The sequence below is a fragment of the Triturus cristatus genome, chromosome 11, assembly GCF_964204655.1.
Source record: "Triturus cristatus chromosome 11, aTriCri1.1, whole genome shotgun sequence".
In the NCBI taxonomy this organism is placed as follows: Eukaryota; Metazoa; Chordata; class Amphibia; order Caudata; family Salamandridae; genus Triturus; species Triturus cristatus.
The window spans coordinates 249,167,852-249,192,678 of record NC_140594.1 but is presented as its reverse complement, the minus strand read 5'-3'; positions in this window follow the sequence as shown (position 1 = coordinate 249,192,678).

Genomic DNA, 24,827 nt, shown 5'->3' with positions numbered 1-24,827 from the left:
CAATGATTCTATAAGAGCGTAAGAATGTGACACTATTTTTATGAGTAAGTGAACTTGAGTGTGTATAACCGCATAGGTGAGTAAATGGGAGTGTGATTATTTGCATGACTGAGTAGGTGTGAGAGTACCTCTATGGATGATTGGTAGTGTGTGAGTGTCTATATAGGTGTATAAATGCATATGATAGTTTTGTATGTTGTGACTGTAAGTATGAGTGACTGTACAGGTGAATGAGTGGAGGTGTATGTAGACCTAAGAGTTAATAAATGAGTATGAAGTTATTGGCATTGCAGTATGTATGGTTTTGAGAATGGAACTCTTACATTTTGATTCGGTGTATCAAAGGTTATATTAGGGTGTGAGAAGATGTGGTAATTTATCACATGGATGACGTCATCAGTGATGTCTACAGCAACTTACACATACTTAGTCTTTTAAACAATCACTTATAGAAACACATACTTATTCATACAGGAACTCTTTCAATCTCTCACTCTCACATATACTCACTTATATACACCAATAGTCACAAATACTAGTGTAAAACATATTTAGTTACTCATAAAGACACTATTGAGACAGTCTATCATTCACTAACAAACCCATGCACACACTCATCCACCCATAAAGTCCTGCACACATGCTGTCTTCAACACATACAAACAGTGAGTCACTCATTCATGCACCTATGCACTACGTAATACCCCCCACTGAACCATACAGACACTCAGACACTCATACTGATACTCAAAAAACCAACTAATAACCTATATAGACACTCATGTAGCTACTCACCAACCCATGCAGCCACTTATACACAAAGTGAGAGACTGATATAGATATTTACACATTTAAGCATTACTCACTAAGCCATGTATTCACTAAGATACACTTAATCAGTCAGTTATACAATCAATTCTTCAAAAACAAATCATCCATTTAGACACTTATATACCCATTTATTCTTCCATCGACCTTGATATATACATATATAAAACATATGTAATTTTCAGAAAAACACACATTCACTGGATGATGTCATTAGTGATGTCATTTGAGATGTCATCAGTGATGTCATGAGTGATGTCACTGACCATGTCATGAGTGATGTAATATGTGACATCATCAGCAGTGGATTGCGGGCGCGCGAGTTATAGTTAGCTGAACTAACTTTAACAGGGAAATTCATTGTTTTTTTACCAGTGAAATGTCCAGCTAACTATAACATGTGTGAAACCTATGGTTTTTTCAGTGAATTTGCAAGGTTTTTTAAATGCTAATTCCTAACTATAACGTGTGTGAAACCTATGGTTTTTTCAGTGAATTTGCAAGGTTTTTTAAATGCTAATTCCTAACTATAACGTGTGTGAAACCTATAGTTTTTTTAGTGAATTTCAAATGTTTTTTAAATGCTAATTCCTAACTATAACGTGTGTGAAACCTATGGTTTTTTAAGTGAATTTGCACGGTTTTTTAAATGCTAATTTATGAATGTATCATTATATTTTTTAAATATTTATTTTACAATAAGCTACCTATATATATAGTTATAGATTAACTTGTTTTTTTTAAGGGTTTTTGTCCGTGCGCGAACGGTGCATGCACTGTGCGCGCATGCGTACGTACTCTGTGTGCGCATGCATACGTGCTCCACGAGCGCATGCGTACGTCGTGTGTGCTCCGTACGCGCATGCACCATACGCGCATGCGCGCATGCTCCGTACGTGCATGCATGCGTGCTCCGTGCGCATACGCTCATGAGCGCGTGCTCCGAACGCGCATGCGTGCGTGCTCCGTGCCCGCATGCGCGCGTGCTCCGTACGCGCATGCATGCATGCTCGGTGCGCGCACGGTGCGCGCACGGCAAGTCATGTGATTTAGAAAGAACACTTTTCATTGGTTTATAGTAGTCTCAGGTCATGTGATTAAGAAACAACACTTTTCATTGGTTTATAGTAGTTTCAGTTCCAGAAACTTCCAACACCACACCCACTCCCCTCATTATTACTTCTGATTCCCTGGGAGAAGGAGCTGAGCAGCTTTTCCAGTACTCCAGTACTTGAGAATGGCAGAGCAGCAGTCATCTTCTGGGAGTAAGCATGAGACCCTTGTGAGACAGAGACAGAGGAAACAGAAAGACTCTTGTATATGGCAATTTTTTACATTTCCAGACGGGCAGAAGAAGGTGAATGCTCCAAAAGTCACCTGCACTCTTTGTGATCATGTCTTATCAAGAGGAGATCCTAAAAAGAAATACTCTTTTAGTATCTTCACTATGATCAGGCACATTAGAGATGTACATCCTGTGGCTTATGCTCGAGCTGCTAGAGAAAACCCTCCAGCAGCTCAGCCGAGCACATCCGCAGCAGCTCAGCCGAGCACATCATCTGCAGCTCAGCCGAGCACTTCATCTGCGGTGGCAGCTTCACCTGCTTAAGACGGTGCATATACGGTGCAATGCGTGCAATGCTCTTCTCTCTTATGGGGACACCAGCATTCCCCTAATAGAGAGCAAGATACAGCAGCGCACGTGCGGCACCCTATACTGTTTGCCATGTTTTTTGTTCCTCTGTCCATCAATTAACACAACGGCTCTTTTTAGAGCCACCTAACATCTCTAAACACTTAAATTTGATTTTTAATTCTATTTTTTTTATGATTCCGCCGTGCGCGCACCTTGCGCGCACCTCGTGACGGTGCACGTACTGTGTGCGCACCGTACGCGCACCCCGCGATTTAAAAAATAAAATAAAAATGTTTTTTTCACCCTTCATGGTCCTTCAGGGACCCCCTGACGAAAGCTAGGGGGTCAGGAACTCTGTACCCTGCCCCCTTTTCACGTTCTCCACCTTTCTTTTTCACTGTCACACACAAAATGGCGGTCGACACTTCCTGATTTCGACCGATTCGAATGTTGACTGACATGAATCCACCAATCTGAATTACGCTCGCGCACGGCACCGTGCGCGCACGGTGCGCGCACGGTGCGTGGCTATAGATATTTATGTGCTTTTAACTGCAATTTTCTCAGGAACTACTGAACAGATTGACACCATATATGCAAAAGGCACACCACTGACCTGAGGACTACCTCTTTGCCAAATTTCAAGTAATTCTGTTCAGCCGTTCGGGCTGTACCTTCGACTAAAGGTCCTATTGGAAAATATATGGGGAAAACGCGTTTTGGTACCCCCTTTTTTCTCAGCCCCCGCTTGACGAATCACCCCAAGACTTCCAGGGTAGGAGCTGAGCAGAGCGCCCCATTAGTTTTGCAAATTTTGCGAGGATCCGTCAACCGGCGCCAAAGTTATTCAAAATCGAATTTTCAGATTTCCTATGGAAACACGGTCCTAACTATAACTATCTACTGGCGACCGCCAGTAGATATTTATATTTATATTTATGTTCATATTTATATTCATATTTATATTTTTATATAATTATAGGTATATTTATATATTTATATCTGTATTGATTTTATGACCAATTCATTGCCTTTATAGGTTTCATGTGAGCTAATTTTGCACGTTGTTTATCTGATCCTATACCGGACTTTTCGTAATTTCTAGGTGCTGCTATTTCTTGGCACTTTATTTGCATATTTGCACAACATTTCATAATATGTTATTATCTCTTAGTATTCTATTTAATATTATAATGGGGGGCCCAAAGGGGCCCCCCAGCCCTGGGGACCGCCACCCCCGGGGCTTTTCAAAAATATTTGTGGGGGTACATGGGGCTTTTTTATTTTTTTAACTACCTGTGTGGGGGGGCTCTAGCCCCCCACATGCCCCGGGGACCGCCATCTCCGCGGGGCACTAGCTATGCAAATTTGGAGTTCCGTTACGGACCCCCGAGCCCCAGGGAACCACGACCTACCCAGGGCTTTGACAATGTTGGGAGGGGGGCCGCGCGGCCCCCCTCCTGGAGCCAGTGATGGCCCTGGGGACCGCCACCCCCCCAGGGCCAGCTCCTGCAGTGTCCTGGGGTGCCCATCCCCGGGACACTGCAGTTTGCTATGACAGGGTGGGATCCTCGCAGCTCCCACCCTGTCATAGCAAACTCTGGTTTGGATTTTGGATGGGAGTCTCTTCCAAAATTCAAACCACATTGCTTTTCCACACGGGGAGCTGCATGTCAGCAGCTCCACGTGTGGAAAAGCAATGCCGTCTCCCACAGGAGGCGGGGAGCCAGCTGGAGCTGGGCATTGGGGCTCCCCCCACGGTCCCCAACAAAGTGGCCAGGCCCTGGGAATGGGGTCCCCGGGGCCAGAAGTGGCACGGGAGGGTGGCCACATGCCCCCCTTAATTAAAAAAAAGAAAAAAAAAGCACAGTGGTGTAAAAAGGGACATGGCCTGGGACACCTTTCTGCAACACAGCCATCTGGTGCTTACTGGAGGTACATGGTGAGCTAGTTGGACCCCAGGGACCCTCAGGATTGAAGAGGAATTAATTCCCCAACTTAAAACACACCACAGGGCATATTTGCACATGTCACCTCAGGCCCGAACCTAAATCAAAATTCGTACCTGTAATGCCTAAAGACTCCATAGACACTTTTAATGAAATTGTAACAGCAGAAATAAGAAAATTAAATTTTAAAACACAAAACAACTGCAGAAATCGTAGCAAACATCATCTTAAATACCAGAAAATTATCAAAAAAATGCGTGACAACAATTCAGTGGTAGTGTGAAATTCGGATACGGGTGGCAACGTAGTTATCTGGCCAATGGAACAATATGTGGATGAAGCTCTAAGGCAGTTGGGAGATTGAAACTGCTATAAATTAAGCACAAGGCAGGCCACAAAAACAGCACAAAATGAACTATTTGGCAAACTCCTAGCATGGAAAAGCATTGACTTAATTAACCAAGATGAACTAAAAATTTTAATAAATGATTACCCAATTCTACCGGTAATATATTTTATCCCGAAAATTCATAAGGACTGCCAACAACCACTTGTGTGATGGGGTCTTTCACATACTGTATGTACTCTATCCTGTGTTTCTTTTTCTAGGTATTCATCAGGAGCAGTTTCTACTTTTTGCCACCCTGTATGAACTACAGGAAGCTGGCTCGCCCTGACTGATTATGAGGGTATACTTTTTGTTCACATCACTGGTATCACGTGCACTTCATATATTTTATCTCTGATCCTGAAGAAGCGCCAACGACCTCTGTGGCGACAGGGGCGCGAAACATGTTGATCCATGATTTACCACAGGCATACATAGCCTGTCAGGGCATTTTTTACCCATGGGGTTCTAATTCTGGTTTCTGACGGTCTGAATCCAGCTCTATCTGTTTGGTTTAGTAACCCCTGATTGTAATTTTATCTTGCACGCACTTTTTTACCCTCAACACTGGACCCACCCCCCACACACCCACAGGCACCATCCAGCATTTCTCTTGAAAAAAGATCTCCGATAAAGTGACCCTTCGGGGGACCCGTAGGGCATTGCAGTGCCGGGCCCGACGAGGAGCAAATGCCTGATGATGAAGCATGACACCCTTCCAGGGTGTGTGAGGGCAACAAGAGGCAAGACTGGTGCCTCCTCTGTGTGATGGGGTCTTTCTCATTCCTAGGTCTTTTTGCCTTTCTCTTTTTTGCTTTGCTATAAGGCTTGTAGGTGACCTTTGGCGCCCTGCCTCTGGAACAGTGTCTTCTTTTTGGTGTTTTTATGGCATGGTGACATACAAAGTGCAGAGGAATTCATCTATATGTTGAATAATAATGATATAAATGTAAAGCTTACATATGACATCAGTGATACATCCATCTGCTTTCTAGATGTAGAAGTTTATGTGATCAATAACAAGATAGAAATAAGACTGCACCGTAAACCTGCATCTAGCAAGACCATTCTACACTCCAGTAGCTTTGAAGCCAAACACACACTCCACAGTATACCATATGGTGAAATGCTGAGGATACAGTGAATTAGTAACCGGGAGGAAGATTTGGTAAAAGCACAGGATGAATGTAAATCTCGTTTTTTGGCCAGGGGCTACTCAGAACGAACGGTGGATGAGGCTAACCACAGAACAAGAGCCCGACCACGTGATGAACGATTGTCCAAGCCATCAGCCAGTAGTATCAAGCAAACATCCAGTTTAACATCCACTGAAAGTAGCCCAAGATTGATCCTTACATATAACAAGCAAAAATAGAGCCTGAGAAAAATAATAAAAAAGTATTGGCATTTGGTGCAAAGTGACCCCGTAATAGAGGAGAGAATGCCACCAACTCCCCAAATAACAGGATGTAAGAATTCTTTAAGTGTTATTGGAAATTGCCGGGGTAGCCATTTACAAACGAAGCCATCCGCCCATGAAGAAGTGCTCTTGAAGAACGAAACGCGTTGGGCTTGACTTTCACTTTGAGCAAGGCACTCGGCCCGTTTTCGCTGTCTCATACATTAAAAGATGTGCAGAGGAAACTTACATTTTGTGGGCTCTCTTACTGCAGGCAAACTTGTGGTTTGGATATATATATATAAATTTATATATGTGTATATATATATTCCAGTCTACCACGTCCCAATCAGAGAAACCACGCTGCGCATTCCAGCTCGATCAAAAGAATTTCATTTTAATTGCGTTTCCAAGGCAAATACTAACACACGCGTTCTGGCACCCTGGCCTTCGTCAGTGTTAGTTTGTTTACATCATTGTTAACCTTTAAATAACACGCTACCTCATTAGTTCATAGAACATTTGATCAACATAGACAAGGGACTTCCCAATATGTTGCACAGACTCATGTAACTAAGGCAGCCATTTTAGCCTAGTTCAAATATACTGGTTTGCTGTTAAAAACACATTCCGAATTTCATTTTGTCATCATATAATAATAGTCAAAACGAAAACAGATAAGTCAAAGTTTCAATTATTTTTTAAATCATCAGTTTTCAAAAACGTTATCAGTTAATCTGTGTCACCATTGTATTAAAGCCTATTATGTTATTCCAATAGACTACATAGTCATGGCCACTTGCACTGTCTCATTCGATAGCGCAAAAACTAGATTTCTCCAAAATTAAGCCCTCAAATGGGCTATTAATGATCAATGCTACTTTGTAAAACAGCAACCTTTGCTTATCCCTAAATATTCTGTGCATAGTTTGTTTACTTAAGCCTGAAATGTATATACAAAACATGACAGTTTGAACATAGAAAATCATTATGAAAAAGTTGTCTTGAATAAAAGTTTTGAAAAAAAGTTTAAATCCTAAGGGGGTTCAAAAAAGCTACTTGAGCTATCTGGGGTGTCAATAAAACACAGCAATAAAATGAGAAGTTTAACCAATAAAGGACCACAATTCCTCCTCCATGTTTAACCCCCCAGGAATGCATGTTTGGAGCTCGATGATCAATCTTGCTTCAAGCTGCCGTAGTTGTTTAACCCTGTATCCCCCCTTTCCATCACAGGCACATGATCCAAGCACAAGTAACTCACTCTATCGCACTCCTTAAGCAGAAAAGGGTATACGTTCTATTTTTCAACCTGTTTGAGACATTTCGGAATTGTTTGTAAATTTTTCCTAAAAAGGAAAGTTCTGAAACTACTTTATTTTTTTCACGATCCTACAATTTACTTTTTACATTCTAAATGATATGATGTTTAAAATTCCCCTCTACAATTCTTGTATTTTCTATAATTGAGGGAGAATTCAATGTTCATGTGCAGCATATGTAATTAAGATCACCAAATTTCTGGAACACTTTTCCTCGAGTGTTACCAGTATCTTGTCTTTGACAGGCCTACCATTTACTTAATTCATCCCAGGTGTTATATAACCCCAACTTGTACATCCAGGTCTTAATATGCCTAAGCCGGGGCATCAACCCAGACATATCCTGAGTTTTCACCTCTAACAGTGCTTGTCTGGGGAGAATTGGGATTTAACTGACCAAACCTCAAACAAGGAAGATCAGGTGTTTAAGGGTTGCAACATGCAATATGTTCTTTATATCAAGGTCTAAGCGCATTGATGTTAAAGGAGTACTTTGTGGCAACATAAGTATAGATTTTGTGAATCTGTTTCCGTTTTCTCTAACCCCTGATTTGGTCAGTACCTCATATCTCTTCTCCTTACAATGCCCTACTGTTGGACTTGGCCCTTCTGGCAAGTTCACCCCTAAAACGTTTTGCATTTATCCTAGCCTTTTTCCTATGTTGTATTAGTAGATTTAGGCCTCTAGGCTCTTTTACACTGTGTCCCAGTGGAAAGTGCGTGCACTCTGTGTAGGTTTTAGTGAGACTGACCTGCCCTCCCATAGGAATGCATGAGGGATCTGAGTGACCGTGTTAAGTCCTGATGTGAGAGGAGTGCAGGGTCGAGTTTGGTATGTGCGGACTCGTGAGATTGAATGCTGCGCGATGATGTGTGCGGCATTACTGTGTCTAGTGTAGAAGTGCCACTTCTAGAAGCTGGCATGTCTGTGTAATAAATGTGAAGTGACTGTCTGGCTTGTGATTGGCTGGTGTGCCTGGCTCCAGGAGTCAGGATGGGTCTGCCCCGGTGGTGAATGGAGAGATCTGCATGTTGATGGCAGGGAGGAGTACACCTGGGACCTGAATAGGGCTGGGCTTTCCCTCCAAAATGCTGGCTCCACCCCCTGTGGAGCGTCTGATGTCCCTGGCCTGTAATGTGAATAGTGAGAGGGGCTGAGCAAAACAAAGTGCTCAGGAACCAGTTTCATCTGGTTCGCCCCTTCCCTGCACCTTTGGAGACAAAGGATTTTGTGTATAAAAGAGGGGCTGTGACCCCATGAAAATTTTCTTGTTCTGTACTTGGGTGCTGATCCTGCAGGGCGTGCTGCTGCTGGGGGCCCAGGGGAGGGCTGGCCTCCCTGGGCCCTGCCTGCCCCTTCTGCCCTGAAGACGTATTTGCTGGGAGCTTGGTGCTCCATTTCTTTTTCCCCAAGGAACTTAGCCCTAGCGCCTGGTGAGCGCTTGATGTTACTCTCTAGGGAGTAGTTTACTTTCTCCCTGCAGCGCTGGACTGCGTGCCGCTGCTGAGAGGGGATTCCCTGGCCTTGGGATTCCCTCCCCTCCTCCTAGTTGAGCGGGTGCCCACCCCGCTTTCTGTTTTTTCTATGTACAGAGTGAGCCTACCCCTCAGATCACCGCTGCCGTCCGTGGCCCGCCTGGTTGTGGGCGGGGCCGCCGGACAGAAGTGGAAGTAGCCGGCATAACGTGCTGATGCGGGGCTCCCATGCTCGGGGGAGAGCCCCGCGGTGGCGGCCGGATAGAGGAAAAGCCCCGGGTCCCAGAAGGGGGCCCGGGTGAAGAATCCAATGGATCCAGGCGGGAGCCCACCCCGCGCTGGACCTTGAGGGGAGAAGTGGCGCCATTGGAGACACGGAAGAGAGACATCCTCCCCCCGCCAAGAGCCGGTGAGTTGAGACGGCTACGGAGGAGGCTAGGCGCATTGTTGGTGCCGATCGCAGCTCTGTGGTGGCATTGGCACTGAGAGGTCCCACAAGAGAGCGGGCCACTCCAACAAAGGGGGCATGTTTATTTTAAGAGCCCCGTGTGGCTCCAATGCTTTGGGGGGCATGTTGTTTGGTGCCAGAGCCTCTATTAGTATTACAGCGGTACCGCCAAGGCGGACTGCTGCCACAATGGGGGAAATTCTTTCCTTACGGCCCCAGAGGGAGGGACTCCCGAGCTGTGCCCCCTTCCAGTTGGCATCTCCTACAGCTGCCCCGCTTGACAGAGGGCAGCTGCAGCGCTTTGCATATTTGTTTCCAGAGCCCTGTGTGGCTCCACGGTGCTCGGGGACATGGTTGTTTTTAGAGCCTACGTGGCTCCAACATTTTGCATATTGTTTCCAGGGCCATTGAGAGCCCAAGCCTCATTTGAATATTCCCAGCTGCCCAGCAAGTAGTGGGCAGCTGCACCGTTTAGGGTATTCTTTCTTTGGGGGACATGTATTTTAAGTTAAGAGTGAGACGCACTCCTTCGCCCCTGCTTTGGCCTTCCACAGCTCTGCAGCACTTAATGCCAGCTGCAGCGTTTAGGCCCTGTTCTTGTCCCCAGCTGCCCAGCAAGTAGTGGGCAGCTGCTACGTTTAGGTTCTGGTGCAACCTGGACCCTAATGTGATTTAGGTGCTATTGTGATTTATATACTAATGCTTTGGGTGTTAAGAAATGTACCGTGTGTAGTATGTTTTGCGCACCCTGTGTTTTATACCTCTAGATATGATTTCTGCATAGGAGGTTGTTTTACCTGTTTAGGTTTATGTTAGGGAGATTATACTTCCCTGTGTGATGTACGCCCCTAGTGTAATTATACTTAGGAGGTAGGGTCTAACGCGTGAGACTTGTGAGAGATTGCATAATGTGTTTATGCCCCTGTGATGTATACAGGATAGGTTTTATACCTGTTTCTATTGTGATAATGCTGAGGTCATTATTGCGCCAGTAGTTACTGGTTGTGCTCTACAGTTATAATTTGTGTAACAGTTGGTATATGTTCTACATTTACAATTGGTGATTTGTGCTAATTCTGACAGTGGTCCATGTGGCCCTGTCTTGTGTAAATAGTCCCCTGTGAAATTCTGCCCAGTGCCAGTTGGCACAGTGTAAATTATGTGATTATCATCTAATGTGTTTATTATAATACAAAGGCTATTTTTTATATATAACCTTGTGTGGAGTTTCTTTTGTGGTGGGCCAAGGGTGTTGTTGCTGTGTGCGCGCGCAAGCGCTTTACACATTGCCTCCGGGATAAGCCTGACTGCTCGTGCCAAGCTACCAAGGGGGTGAGCAGGGGTTATCTCTGGCGTGTAACTCCCCAGCCCTGACTTAGAGTGGTGGTCTCTGCCTGGCTTTGGCAAAAGCCTTAACCTCTTCAGTGCCCCGCCCTTTCCCCGCCCTGTGCCGGGCGTTGCATTAGCGGGCGGGGTTCATGACGAGATAGTTTAGTCATGGGCACAGCGCAACCGCGCTCCATGATGAGACTATCTCGTCATGGGCACTGAAGGGGTTAACCAACCAGAGATCCCATTTCTAACACCTACCAAGCCCTCATGCATGATAAATTTCAAGGGCAGGTGATATCGGTCTGAAGGTACAATTGTTTAATTTCTTCATGACTGTCATACTGTAGAGTCAACTGACCCTTAGCTTTTGGGGGTGCCATGATAATATTCTGGTAGTCCTTACATGCAGGTAATTAAAGTCTTAACTTGCCTCAAGTTAGTAGATCCTATATTCACTTTTCCTCTAAAAGTCCTCTGTGGGCAAAAAGTACAGAATTTTGCTTTGGACACATTACTTTACAGACCGCACTTCTTGCAGGACGGTGAGAACTGGTTCATTATGTGCTGCAATCCAATAGAATATTTTGAATTAGTAATAGATATCTGTGAAAAGTAAGGCAGGGATCCCTTGCTCACCTACTTTTGGGTAGCCCCTATTACATTCATAAAGGGTCTCAATTAGCCTGTTAATATATGATAAACAAAGTTGCTTCTAATACACATCCCTGGCGAACACCCCCTTTAATGCTTATGCATTCCTCTCAAATTTTTCAATTTTCAATAATTGGAAGGAGAATTTAATGTTCAGGTGCAGCATACATAATTAAGATAGCCCAATCTGTAAAACAGGTATTTGAAATACAAGCACACTTTTCCTTGAGTACTTCATCATCGACCAAACTCAAAGTTCAATTTTTACTTTGGAATGTAATAATTTGAACTCTATAATATTCCAACATAAATTTCTCATGAGATTGGTTGAAATATGTTTGATTTTGGGGTTGGCCAACTATTCTCATTGCAAATCCTTGCTCAGTACTATGTCAAGTATGGGTGAAGTAATCATTAAATCGGCTGTTAAAAGTATCCATACAATGCTATGCTACTCTTTTTTCCCTTTTGTGGTACCCAACATAACATTACAATAATAACTCTGCAACAAGGTAGTACTTTGCAATTTATTGATTGTACAATTTTTTTGTAATGTCTTCCAACACAGGATAAAGGATATATAAGCAATAAACATTCAAACACTGGCCTTCTGTGAGCTCCCCTCAAAACAATTGAGTACTAAATAATGGGGGGTATAGTCCTTCCACTCCATCATTCCAAAGTGTGTCTTTTTATTTCTCTCTGTTTCATTTAGAACATACTACCATCAATGGGTGGAAGGTATTAATAGCATTTTAGCGCTTTTTCCTTGGGCTGTAACAGCCATTAAACACCCACAGTTTCTTGTGACCAATGGTGGTCTGTAACACAGCTGGAGTAAAGCTCCGTAATTGGCTATAATGCGTGTTTAACCAATTTCTCTTCACTATATTATAACAGTATCACAGCCATCACATTTTTTGTTCCTTTCATTATGTTTTTCCTTTGTTTATCTGCTTTACTCACCTGAAAATATCCAAAGCAATGTTTTGAATCTGGAGGAAGACAGGCGAGTTTCATTGGTGAGTCAAATGGTTGTTGACAAGAGTCTGGAGAATCGGATCTATGAGAAATGTTCTCTCCTCTGTTAAATCATCTATTTTTAAATATTATACACTGCTAAAATGTTGAAGCTACATACAGAGCTCCTACATTTTGAGAACTTACTTTGTCCATTTGCAGTGGTATGATTTTTGTAATGTTTATATGATGTGTTGAACTTTTACCACTATTTTTTTGTATTGAGTATGACAAATGTATGTTTTTTGGTATAATAGTAAGTACATATATTTTATTTGGATTATTTTGTGAAAAATATCATCTAGAACATTCTTTTTAATGAAAAATAGTTTAACAGTTTAACTGAACAGGCCAAAGACATCCTAATTTAGACCATAGAGGACCATAACAGTTGGCATCAATGATTGTTTCAGAAGAATTGAGAAATCATGAAACTTTATTTTATCACTATGAGTATTTGCACGTGTTACGAGCTAGGAGTTCCCCAGTGACATTTTCAGCTTGTATCAACTATATTATTGATATATGTATCTAAGTCTACATACTGAATTATTCTTCTGATTATTCAGAACGTATTTATGATTAAAAAAAAGAAGTGCTATGTTGAGTAAGGGACAAACTGCCTCCTGTAAAACTCGTGAAATGTTTCTTAAATGAGAAAAATTGTAATGAAAATTATTAAAATAAGGATACATTAATGTTAAAATGTGAATCACTTTGAACTTTACAATGCTGTGTTTGCCAGGAACTGATTTAATTTTGTAGCTTTGGTCATCTGTGTAGATTTGTGAATCTTCTGGAGCAGACTTCAATTGAGATATTCATGTGAGTATGTTTCATGCATTGTAATGTGCTGCATACTTTGCAGAGTCTACTATTCGGTAGGTGACATTCAGTCTCTAAATTATCAGCAAAGTCTGTGCTCATTAATTTCTGTAAAATCATCTGCTTTCCTCATTTCAATGGCTGTTGTGACCATGCAACTAGGGGTGGGCATAACTGGCGTAGTTTTCTATAGAGTAATTATTCGCAATTAGCATAAAATTACTTGTAATCATGCATAATTGAGTGAGAAGCGTAATTCAGCCTTTAGCGTTGTTTTCTTAGTGCTAAATCCACCCCTGCATCCAAAATGGGTCAGTTGATCGAAATAGCACTAAATGCTACAGTACATGAACAGCAGTAGCCCGCAGGCACTTGCTCTCTCTTAATTCATTTATTCTGTTCCTCTCCTGTAGTATTTGTGCCTCAACTTACTCTTAAGTACTCAAGCTGGAAAAATTGTGTAATTTCAATACTTTCACATAGTAATGTGTAATTATTGAAATTACTCTGATTACTCCAGCTTAATTAAAATTTCTCCCAGGCCTACATACAGCAGGGGCAACACTACAAAAGGAACCATAACTCTGTCCACACACCCTCTATAACCATCTTGCTTCATAATAAATGATTCTGAATTGTAAATCAGAGCTCCTGTCCTTGTTTAGCTCTGGCAGCTCTTTAGCTAGGTATGCGCTTTACAAATAACTATATATGCAAACGTGCAAAAATGTTGCTATGCTTCGAAATACATGTGTGGTGCTACTCCGAGACACACCACTGAGGCGCAGCTAGTCCATTTGTTTATCAAGTCTCACGTGTACTGAGAAGAGGAAAAATGAATGAGAGACAGCAGCAGCAGCAGCAACGAGGTGCCCATCAGTTCGGTAAAAACAGTACCCTGCCCTGTGGCCAAATATAAAAATGGCAATGACAGACACTCTAATCCCTTTACACAGATCCACATCATTTCCCCTCTCTGGAAGTGCGCAGCTCTTACTCATTGTTGTCACTCAGGCACGAAATGCCCACTGATGCGCATGAATACCTCTCCTAGACACCTTTAACAAATGGAATGACCTTGTGAAAGGGAGTTACGAGCAGATTGTACTTAATTTGAAAGCACACACACTGCATGTAGTTCGTGCCATGCATGGGTATGGCTGCAGGCGGTGCATTATTATGCACTAGTATTTTTCCCATCCTGCTTTGCAACGCCTAATGTACAACACCAATAGGATCGAATTAATAAACACGGCAGAGGAATACTAATTCTCCGTTTTGATAATTCGTGGTTCGCTCTTCGAAAGCAGGGCGAAACAAAGCCCCTGGTGTGATGTTTCCAAAGGTGAACGAACAACTCTCACAAGCCAAGCACTTCAGTAGTTAAAAATGTTACCACTTTCACTGTTGTAATAGAGACGAAGTTCAGGCATCTGCAACGGGCATCAATCTGGAGATTTATTAACCAATTTAACACACTATTGTCTCTCACGTTTGCGTGAGATTGAGGTGTGTTGTTGGAGAAATATAAAGTCGCAGCCAGTCAGACTCCCTGCCTGTACAAGTCTGTACCTGGCACTCAATAGATATTCATGAACATTCTCGTATTTAGTGAAGGAAATAACTTAATGCCGACAGTGTCGATGGAATAATAGCCATTTCTTGGCTGACTTGCAGCCCTCGGAAAATGAGATTGCGGCTGCCTTCATTTTTCTTGTCTTTTCAGGGTTTCTTGCAGTGGTATGCAGCAGCCGGGATGCGTTCTGCATTCACAATGAGCTGCCAGAGAAGCGCTTCATTTTCTGCCGTGCCTTGCCTGTGAGGAAGACGCGATCTGCCAAACTCTTGCCCCGGCAAGAAAGCACCGCCAAGTCATTTTTTTTTTATTCCAAGCATGTTCAGATTATAAATATTCTAATTAATATTCAAGGGAAAGGAAGGGTTCACGCAACGCCATTATCTATCCTCTCGCATTCGGGCACGTGCGACTGCGCGCGCACGCACAAACACATTTACCACATAAATATTCATACAAATAATTTGATCCTTAAAATTCCTCTCGCCCATTTGCATTTCCGCTGTGCACATGCATCCGAGGCCCCTGTGTGTGCTGCTTGACTCAGAGGGAACAGCAGAGTGATTTAAAATAGATGTTGTTACAGACGCAAAGAAGGAAATAAATACATTAGGTGCAATGGTAAAGGCTTTCTTAAAAAATTACAATGGCAATGTTTGATTTTTTTTAAAAAAAGGCCCGAACAATGAGATTTTTTCTCAAGAGCAAAAATGATGGTGTGTGAATATTAAGAGATAGTTTGAAAAGACTAACATAAGGCTGTCTAATGAAAGGTAGGTGTGTGCTGATGCTCAGATAAAATGAAGTCCTAACAACGTGTAGACGGTCAAAAAATGTACATGGTAAAATTCCTGCAATATTAAAAACTAGTACGCGTAACGGCATTGAACAATATATTAACTGACCCCGATGTTTGCGAGCAGAATCGTGGTGCCATGCTACATTTCAGCAGTCGCATGAAGTTACCAGTTGAGAATAATTGCACCTGCATGACTGAAATATCTTTGCACGCAAATTCATGTCAAAGGCAAATTGTGCCTGCATTACACGGCAATGATGATTTATAAAATCTAAACTGTGTGGAGAGACAGAATGGTGGGCCGGGGTGGGCCAGCTGAGCCTCTCCTGTGTGAGTTCTGAAATTAAATACAGGTAGGGGTATTGGTCCGCACATCAGAATGAGAAATCAAAGACCACCGCTGCAGAATGTGCTAAATTCATTATGTTCTACCTGAGACCAACCCAGTGTTAAGCAAATCAAACACCGCTACTAGAACATGTCGCTATCCAAAAGGGCTGAAGCCAGTACAGAAATGCAAAGAGATGGGTTCCCAATATCATTGTCAGAGCCCCTACAATTCTGCCCTCTTCGACAACATTGCCCAACTATCACCCAACACCTCACCTCCACCCACCATTTCTCAGTTGCCATGTAGATGGGTTCTGGCCTACAGGCGCTGTCCGAGGCTCTCGGTTATTATTACAGTGCAGAGCTGTACTGCCAACAGTGCATCTTGGCTAAGGGAGGACTCCTGTTTATATATTTTTCAAGTAGCCCTGTTATGGAATAGTCCTGGTTTAAGGTGTATATCATATGTTTTTGCAGATTGTATTAAGATGTGTATGTAGTGTGTGTGTTTGCAGAATGTGCGTGTAAATGTTTGCATCCGTGTGGTTGTGTGGTAGTCTGTCCTAGAAACCACCGTCTTATTTGTTATCAGAGTGGATGTGCGCCTCGATTATCTCCCTCTCGTCGGTAAACCAATGACCCTGAAAGAACTGACAGTCAATAGAGGCAGCAAGGTATCTCAACAGAGTCCTCAAGACAGACAAGACAACTGAAGAGACCCTAGGTGCATACTTGGAAGGTGAATTCATGTCACTACATGGTATTTGTAATGCAAATTTTGCTCTAAACCAGCATGTTGAAAGTACCTTTATTTTAAAAGCGAGGAAAAAGCATGAAGCAAAGGCATGTTACCCTAATTTATGAAACGTTTTGCTCTGGCTTAAGACAACCTTATCTATCACTTATTGAAGTCTTGTTAAATCAAAGTTTCTAATAAGAATCATGATCCATTATATCCTCTTGTGAAAGCAACAACTATGTGCGTTGTAAATCAATAGGAGCGCATATCAAATATCAATTTAATTTATAGACATTCTGCATATAAATTTAAAGCAGGTGAGATATACTCCATCACTGTATTGTTATATATCAAACATAGCAAGTCACTTGTAACAATAAACAAACATAAACATTCTTTCATATATCCTATTAAACTCATTACAAGATGAATTGTTAAAACAGATCAAAGCCACCATGTTTTGATGCACTTGCTAAAAATATTTTTGAAGATCTGGTACTGAATGTGAAGGGAGCATTTTGTCACCCATGATAATTCCCATCTTTTTACTTGAACTTAGTGGCGTTGGGATGAAAGGCATAGCATTGGGCCCAGAAGGAGCCTTCCAATAAGTCTCTGCGAGGGCTCAACATTTGCATATTCCATTGGTGGTCCACAAAGAAGAGCAGGCATACCACAGCAAAAATCTTTGTTGAATTTGAGGGCTGCTGGGATGTGACAGGTCCCTGATAGAGACTCCTCATTTCCCAGCGAGAAGTTTAAGCAAAGGTTAAGTGTGCTGCAGATGACCCTGTGGTGAGCTGCAGGAGCACATGGACCCAGTGAGCTTCTGGGACCTCTGGGTTTATTATTGTACCTTGTTTGGCGGTTACATTTTTTTTTTCTTCTGAAATGTTCACTGTTTTATACAGTTTGCTTTGGTATGTGCAAGCTGATAGCTATGGTTTCCTGTTGAAGTCAAAGTTAAAATATGTGTATGTTTGTGGTAATATCTTAAACTCATATATATATATATATTCACAGAAAAAAATATAGGTTTTAGGGGTGTTATAGTTAACTAGACATTTCACTTGTGCAAAACCAGTGAAATTCCCCCGTTATATTTAGTTCAGCTAACTATAACTCGCGCGCCCGCAATGCACTGCTGATGACGTCACATATTACATCACTCATGACATGGTCAGTGACATCACTCATAACATCACTGATGACATCTCAAATGACATCACTGAAAGGTGGGACCCCCTAAGCAGGCCTAGAGGGTCTGGGTATTTCTACCCTGCCCCCTTTATGAGTTTTACACACTAGTTCCACTGATTTCTTCAGGCTTGCTTCTACCGAGGCACAAAATGGCTGCCAACACTTCCTGGTTTGGAGTGTTGACAGACAGTTGGCAGCCAATTAGCATGCAGCTCGTGATCGGGAGGGTGAGCTCAGGGTGCGCTCAGGGTGCGCGGATCCAGCGCGGCCATAGATATATATGTGATTTTGATTTTCTCAGGAACAATTGAACGGATTTACAGTATTTAAGCAAAAGGCATGACTCTGAACCAGTGCCTACCTTTCTGTCAAATTTGGTGTAATTCCGTTCAGCAGTTCGGGCTGTAGCTGCGACTAAAGGTCCCTATGGAAAATTGCATGGGGAAAACAAGTTTAGGACCCCCTTTTTTCTTGGCCCCCGCTTGATGAATCACCCCGAGACTTTCAGGGTATGAGCGGACCAGAGCGGGCCACGAGTTTTGAAATTTTCACGAAGATTCGTCATCCGGCGCCAAAGTTATTCCAAATAGAATGTTGCGGATTTCCTATGGATAATAGGTCCTAACTATAACTACCTACCTACTTACCAGTAAGTAATATATATATATATATATATATATATATATATATATATATATATATATTCACTGAAAAAAACATAGGTTTCAGGGGCGTTATAGTTAGTTGGACATTTCACTCCTCCAAACCATAGAAATTCCCCCTTATAGTTAGTTCAGCTAACTCGCGCGCCCGCAATGCACTGCTGATGACGTCACATATTACATCACTCATGACATGGTCAGTGACATCACTCATGACATCACTGATGACATCTCAAAGCCATCTTGATTGGAATAAACTGGTAACACTTAAAACATTTAGTTTAAAAAGGAACAAAATGATGGGGTTCATTTTGTCAGGGAAATTATGGTTAGTGCTGTAGAAAGAAAAAAATTAGGACATGTTTCAAGTGTGATCTCAAATATCTTCCTGTTATATTTCAACAGGAGCAGCCTGTCAGTTGATGCCTTTGTGTTCTACTATAGCTTCCCAGAGTTTTCTAAAGAACAACTAGAGCGCTAACAGTCTTACTTATGACAAAATTATGGCACACCTGAAGCCATCTTGATTGGAAAAAACTGGTAACTCTTAAAACATTTAATTTAAAAAGGAACAAAATGAGGGGGTTCATTTTTTCATAGAAATTATGGTTAGTGCTGTAGAAAGAAAAATTAGGACATGTTTCAAGTGTGATCTCAAATATCTTCCTGTTATATTTCAACAGGAGCAGCCTGTCAGTTGATGCCTTTGTGTTCTACTATAGCTTCCTAGAGTTTTCTAAAGAACAACTAGAGCACTAACAGTCTTACTTATGACAAAATTATGCCACACCTGAAGCCATCTTGATTGGAAAAAACTGGTAACTCTTAAAACATTTAATTTAAAAAGGAACAAAATGAGGGGGTTCATTTTTTCATCGAAATTATGGTTAGTGCTGTAGAAAGAAAAATTAGGACATGTTTCAAGTGTAATCTCAAACATCTTCCTGTTATATTTCAACAGGAGCAGCCTGTCAGTTGATTCCTTTGTGTTCCACTGCAGCTTCCCAGAGTGTCCTAAAGAACAACTAGAGCGCTAACAGTCGTACTTATGTCAAAATTATTGCACACCTGAACCCATCTTAATTGGAATAAACTGGTAACTCTTAAAACATTTAATTTAAAAAGGAACAACACGAGGGGATTCATTTTGTCATAGAAATTATGGTTAGTGCTGTAGAAAGAAAAATTAGGACATGTTTTAAGTGAGATCTCAAATATATTCCTGTTATATTTCAACAGGAGCAGCCTGTCAGCTAATGCCTTTGTGTTCTACTGCAGCTTCCCAGTGTGTTCTAAAGAATAACTAGAGAGCTAACAGTCTTACTTATGACAAAATTAGGGCACACCTGAAATCATCTTTATTGGAATAAACTCGTAACACTTAAAACATTTAATTTAAAAAGGAACAAAATGAGGGGGTTCATTTTGCCATAGAAATGATGGTTAGTGCTGTAGAAAGAAAAATTAGGACATGTTTTAAGTGAGATCTCAAATATCTTCCTGTTATATTTCAATAGGAGCAGCCGATCAGTTGATGCCTTTGTGTTCTACTGAAGCTTCCCAGAGTGTTCTAAAGAACAACTAGAGAGCTAACAGTCGTATGACAAAATTATGGCACACCTGAAGCCATCTTGATTGGAATAAACTGGTAACACTGAAAACATTTAATTTCAAAAGGAACAACATGAGGGGGTTCATTTTGCCATAGAAAGTACGGTTAGTGCTGCAGAAAGAAAATTTAGGGCATGTTTTAAGTGAGATCTCAAATCCTCTTTTATTTCATTAGAAAATTCTAACATGCAGACTGAAACAATCACTTTCAATACTAGCAGTAGACTTCCCGTTAACTCCCTGTTGAGCAGTACCTTTACTACAGTGATCGAATGAACAACTAGAGTGCTAACATTCTGAATTTATGGCAAATGTGTGACACATCTGAATGCCATCTTGATGGAATCAAAGTAAAAAACTGAAAGCATTTCCTACTGAGGAGACTGAGGTAAATGAGGAAATTAGGAAACTTCATAACAATTAAGTCTCCCAAGATGGCCAGCAGAGAAAAAAGAGCCCAAATGTAGCACACCCACATATAGCCCAATGACAGAAGTATGCAAAACACTTTTTATTTTTAGTTTTTCTGCAGTTTTATATAGTGCAGACCGGTCAGGTATTGGAGGGTTACATCTTACTTGGATCCCTTATTGCATTTTTTGCACGAAGTACATGAGATTGATCTTGCGAAACATTGACCTTTACGATTCTGTTAACCTGAAGTTGCTCTGAACCGGGCTTTGTAACACCCATTTTTACCTACTGGTGTTAATTAATTCTCACTGTATTGTATTAGGAAAGAGTATTTACAGTTTTCATGTACACTTTTATGATCTATGTTTCTAAATCAGATCAAATAAAGTTTAATGAATTCTATGGCAGGACAGAGGCAAGGAATATGCATATCTTTCCTCACTTTATTTGCATAGCAGTTCAAAGAAAACGTAACACAACAATGATTAAACAAAAGACTACACAACCCATGAACCATTAGGGGGTAGTCTCCAAGGCAACTATAGTCCAATCATATTACAGTCCATGTACATAATATTGTGACGTCCTTTCCGCTTCCTCTTTCTTCACTGCTCGTCAGTTAAGTGCATTCCTTACATTCTTGCTGTTTGTATAGCGGTTTCTTGTGCACGTTATTAGCATTATTGCCTTGGTATTGTTTCATATTCTCTGCGCAGCAGGCTCTTGCTCGAGAGTGTTCTCCCCCTCGCAGTCTCTCCCGCTGTGTGCTCTGCGCGCGGTGAGATCCTGTCAGGCGCATTAGGTCAGAGCGAGGAAGCTCCATCGAGCGCTCCGGCTTGTCTTTACGCGTGTTTGGGAATCCGGTCACTCCTTTAGTGTCCGCTTGATTCCCGACCAACCCTCGCTTAATTTTGACACCGCTACGCAGTGATTTCCCCACAAGGCCACGTTAGTGATAGGGGCTATTTTTTTTTACGGTAAAATTAGGAGTCGCGCATCCTAACGCGTTGGGTGCACGGTTCCTCTCGTGTTGGGTGCGTGGTTCCTAAAGCATTGGGTGCGCAGGGGGTACGCACCGTACATACACGGGTGGGGGTACGACTCGTACGTACACGGGTGGGGGTACGACTCGTACGTACACGGGTGTACATACACGGGGGGGTACGACTCGTACGTACACGGGTGGGGGTACGACTCCTACGTACACGCGTGAACATACACGGGTGGGGGTACGACTCGTACGTACACGGGGGGGTTCGGCGCGTACTCACGGGGGCTGGGGGGAGGGTCGGCAAGTATGCGGGCACATGTCTCCATGGTTGCTATGGGAGTTCGGTCCGTACGGTGCATTTTCCATACGGTTGTAACATCGGGCGCACGGGATGGATCGTATTGCGCGCTCGGACTTCACTTTTCACATTTGTACGTAAAATCGTCCGGGGATGTGTCGGACACTTTTTCCGACCCGAGGACGTGTGGGGAAATTTTCCAAATGCGATTCGTATGGACTTTTTCCCATACGAATCGTACTTGCCAGTTTGTACGCTACTTGTACGATTCGTACGGTAAAAAGACCGGATACGAGTCGTACGGGGAAAATTTTTCCAGGATCGGAATCGGCACCTTAGTATTTGCTGACAAATGAGTCAGGCATTGACACTAAAATGGAGTCCTGAAATATGTAGATTGTGTGCAGTCCCCTTACCCTTTCCATAGTAGTGAATGAGTTTTTGTAAACTCCTAGGGATAGTGTTGCTTGTATAGAATTACACTGTGAGTCTGTGTGCATTTGGAAACCACTGTGAGAGAAGCATTTGGTAACATCATGTATTTGCTGACAGATAACTGTTTTAAAACCTGTCATTTTGTCAAGTTTTAGTAGCATTAGAAGCCAGTGTTTGCTTATGGATTGATAACATGAATCAGGCTTTGACACTAAAGTGCAGTACCTAAATGTGTAGATTGTGTAGAGTACTCTTATGCCTTCTACACTACTGAATGAGTTTTGGTAAACTCCTATGATAGTGTTGCTTGCCTAAAATCACACTGTGAGTCTGTGTGCATTTGGGTAAGGATGGTGAGACAAGGATTTGGTAACATCGTGTATTTGCTGACAGATTACTGTTTTAAAACCTGTATTGTTGTCAAGTTTTAGTAGCATTAGAAGCCAGTCTTTGCTTATGCTTTGATTAAATGAGTCAGGCATTGACACTAAAGTGGAGTCCTGAAATATGTAGATTGTGTGCAGTCCCCTTACCCCTTCCATGGTAGTGAATGAGTTTTGGTAAACTCCTAGGGATAGTGTTGCTTCTATAGAATCACACTGTGAGTCAGTGTGCATTTGGGAACTACTGTGAGAGAAGCATTTGGGAACATCATGTTTTTGCTGACAGAGAACTGTTTTAAAACCTGCCATGTTGTCAAGTTTTAGTAGCATTAGAAGCCAGTCTTTGTTTATGCTTTGATAAAATGAGTTAGGCTTTGACACTAAAGTGCAGTACATAAATATGTAGATTATGTGCAGTCCCCTTACCCCTTGCACAGTAGTAAATGAGTTTTGGTAAACTCCTAGGGATAGTGTTGCTTGTCTAGAATCACACTGTGAGTCTGTGTGCATTTGGGAACCACTGTGAGAGAAGCATTTGGGAACATCATTTATTTTCTGACAGATAACTGTTTTAAAACCTGTCATGTTGTCAAGTTTTAGTAGCATTAGAAGCCAGTCATTGCTTATGCATTTATACAATGAGACAGGCATTGATAGTAAAGTGTAGTACTGAAATATGTAGGTTGTGTACAGTACCCTTACCCCTTCCACAATAGTGAATGAGTTTTGGTAAACTCCTAGGGATAGTGTTGCTCGTCTAGAATCACACTGTGAGTCTGTGTGCATTTGGGAACCACTGTGAGAGAAGCATTTGGGTACTTCATATGTTTGAATATGCATAACTGCTTAAACACTTTCCTGTTCTCAAGTTTTGTTAGAATTAGAAGGCAGTTATTGCTTATGTAATCACCCAGGAAGTGTCCTTGCAATACTGTAAACATTCAGTTAATATTCAAGTAGTAACTAAGTGAGGCAGGCCTTAGCATATGCTTTGATTCAAATGCTTATCCACTATGCATGCAGTCCTCTAACCATCTACACAGTTCTCTTTCACACCTTTAAATCCACAGTCAGTATTCATACACTTCAAGCAAACACTCTGTTACTCCCCATGTACTCCTCTAGTGACCCATTCAGTAGCATATACTAAACCATTCACTTTGCCAAACCCCAAACACTTATAATTTCACTCAGGCACTCTCTTTTTAGTACTATTATCATTCAGTCAGTATCCAAGTGCTCATGCAGCGAGCCAGGCCTTACAACATAGACTGCTTGAAACCCCTATGCAGTATGCATACAGGCCTCTAGTCACCTACACATTTGTCTTTCACTTCTTTAATTAACTAGTCAGTTTCTATATACTTTAATAAACATCTTATCACTCATCTTGACTCATCCAGTGACTGATCCAGTACCATTTACTAATCTTTTTACTGTGCCAAAACTGAAAATCTTAACAGTTTTACCCAGGCACTCTTCTAGCAGTAGTCTAATGATTCAGTCAGTTTCAAGGTACTCATGTAGTGAACCATACATTACCACATAGAGGGCTACAAATGTCTATGCAGTATGCATGCAGTCTTGTAACACACTATACACTTGTCCTTAACAGCTTCAATTCCCCAGTCAGTATCCATGTACTTTCAGCAAACATCCTGTCACTCCCCTTGCAGTGTTCCAGTGACTTATTCAGCACCATGTAGTAATACATTCACTGTGCCAACACTGAAACACTTGTAAATTCACCCAGGTACACTTCTTGCAATAGTCTAATCATTCAGTCAGTACCTAAGTACTAATGGAGTGAGGCAGGCCTTAGCACATGGATTGATTCAAATGTGTTTCCGGTATGCATGGAGGCCTGTAAGTACCAACACAATTGCCTTTGAGACGTTCAATTTCTCTGTCAGTATCTATAAACTGCAATAAACACTCTGTCACTTTAATTGCACACCTCCACTGACTCATTTGGCAGTAAGTACTAACCTATTTACTGCACTAGAATCCACTTTTTTTGTAGTACTCTAATGATTCAGTCAGTAGTCAGGTAGTTTTGCAGTGATCCAAGTGTTACTCTATGGACTGTTTCAACCGTCTATCCATTATGGATGT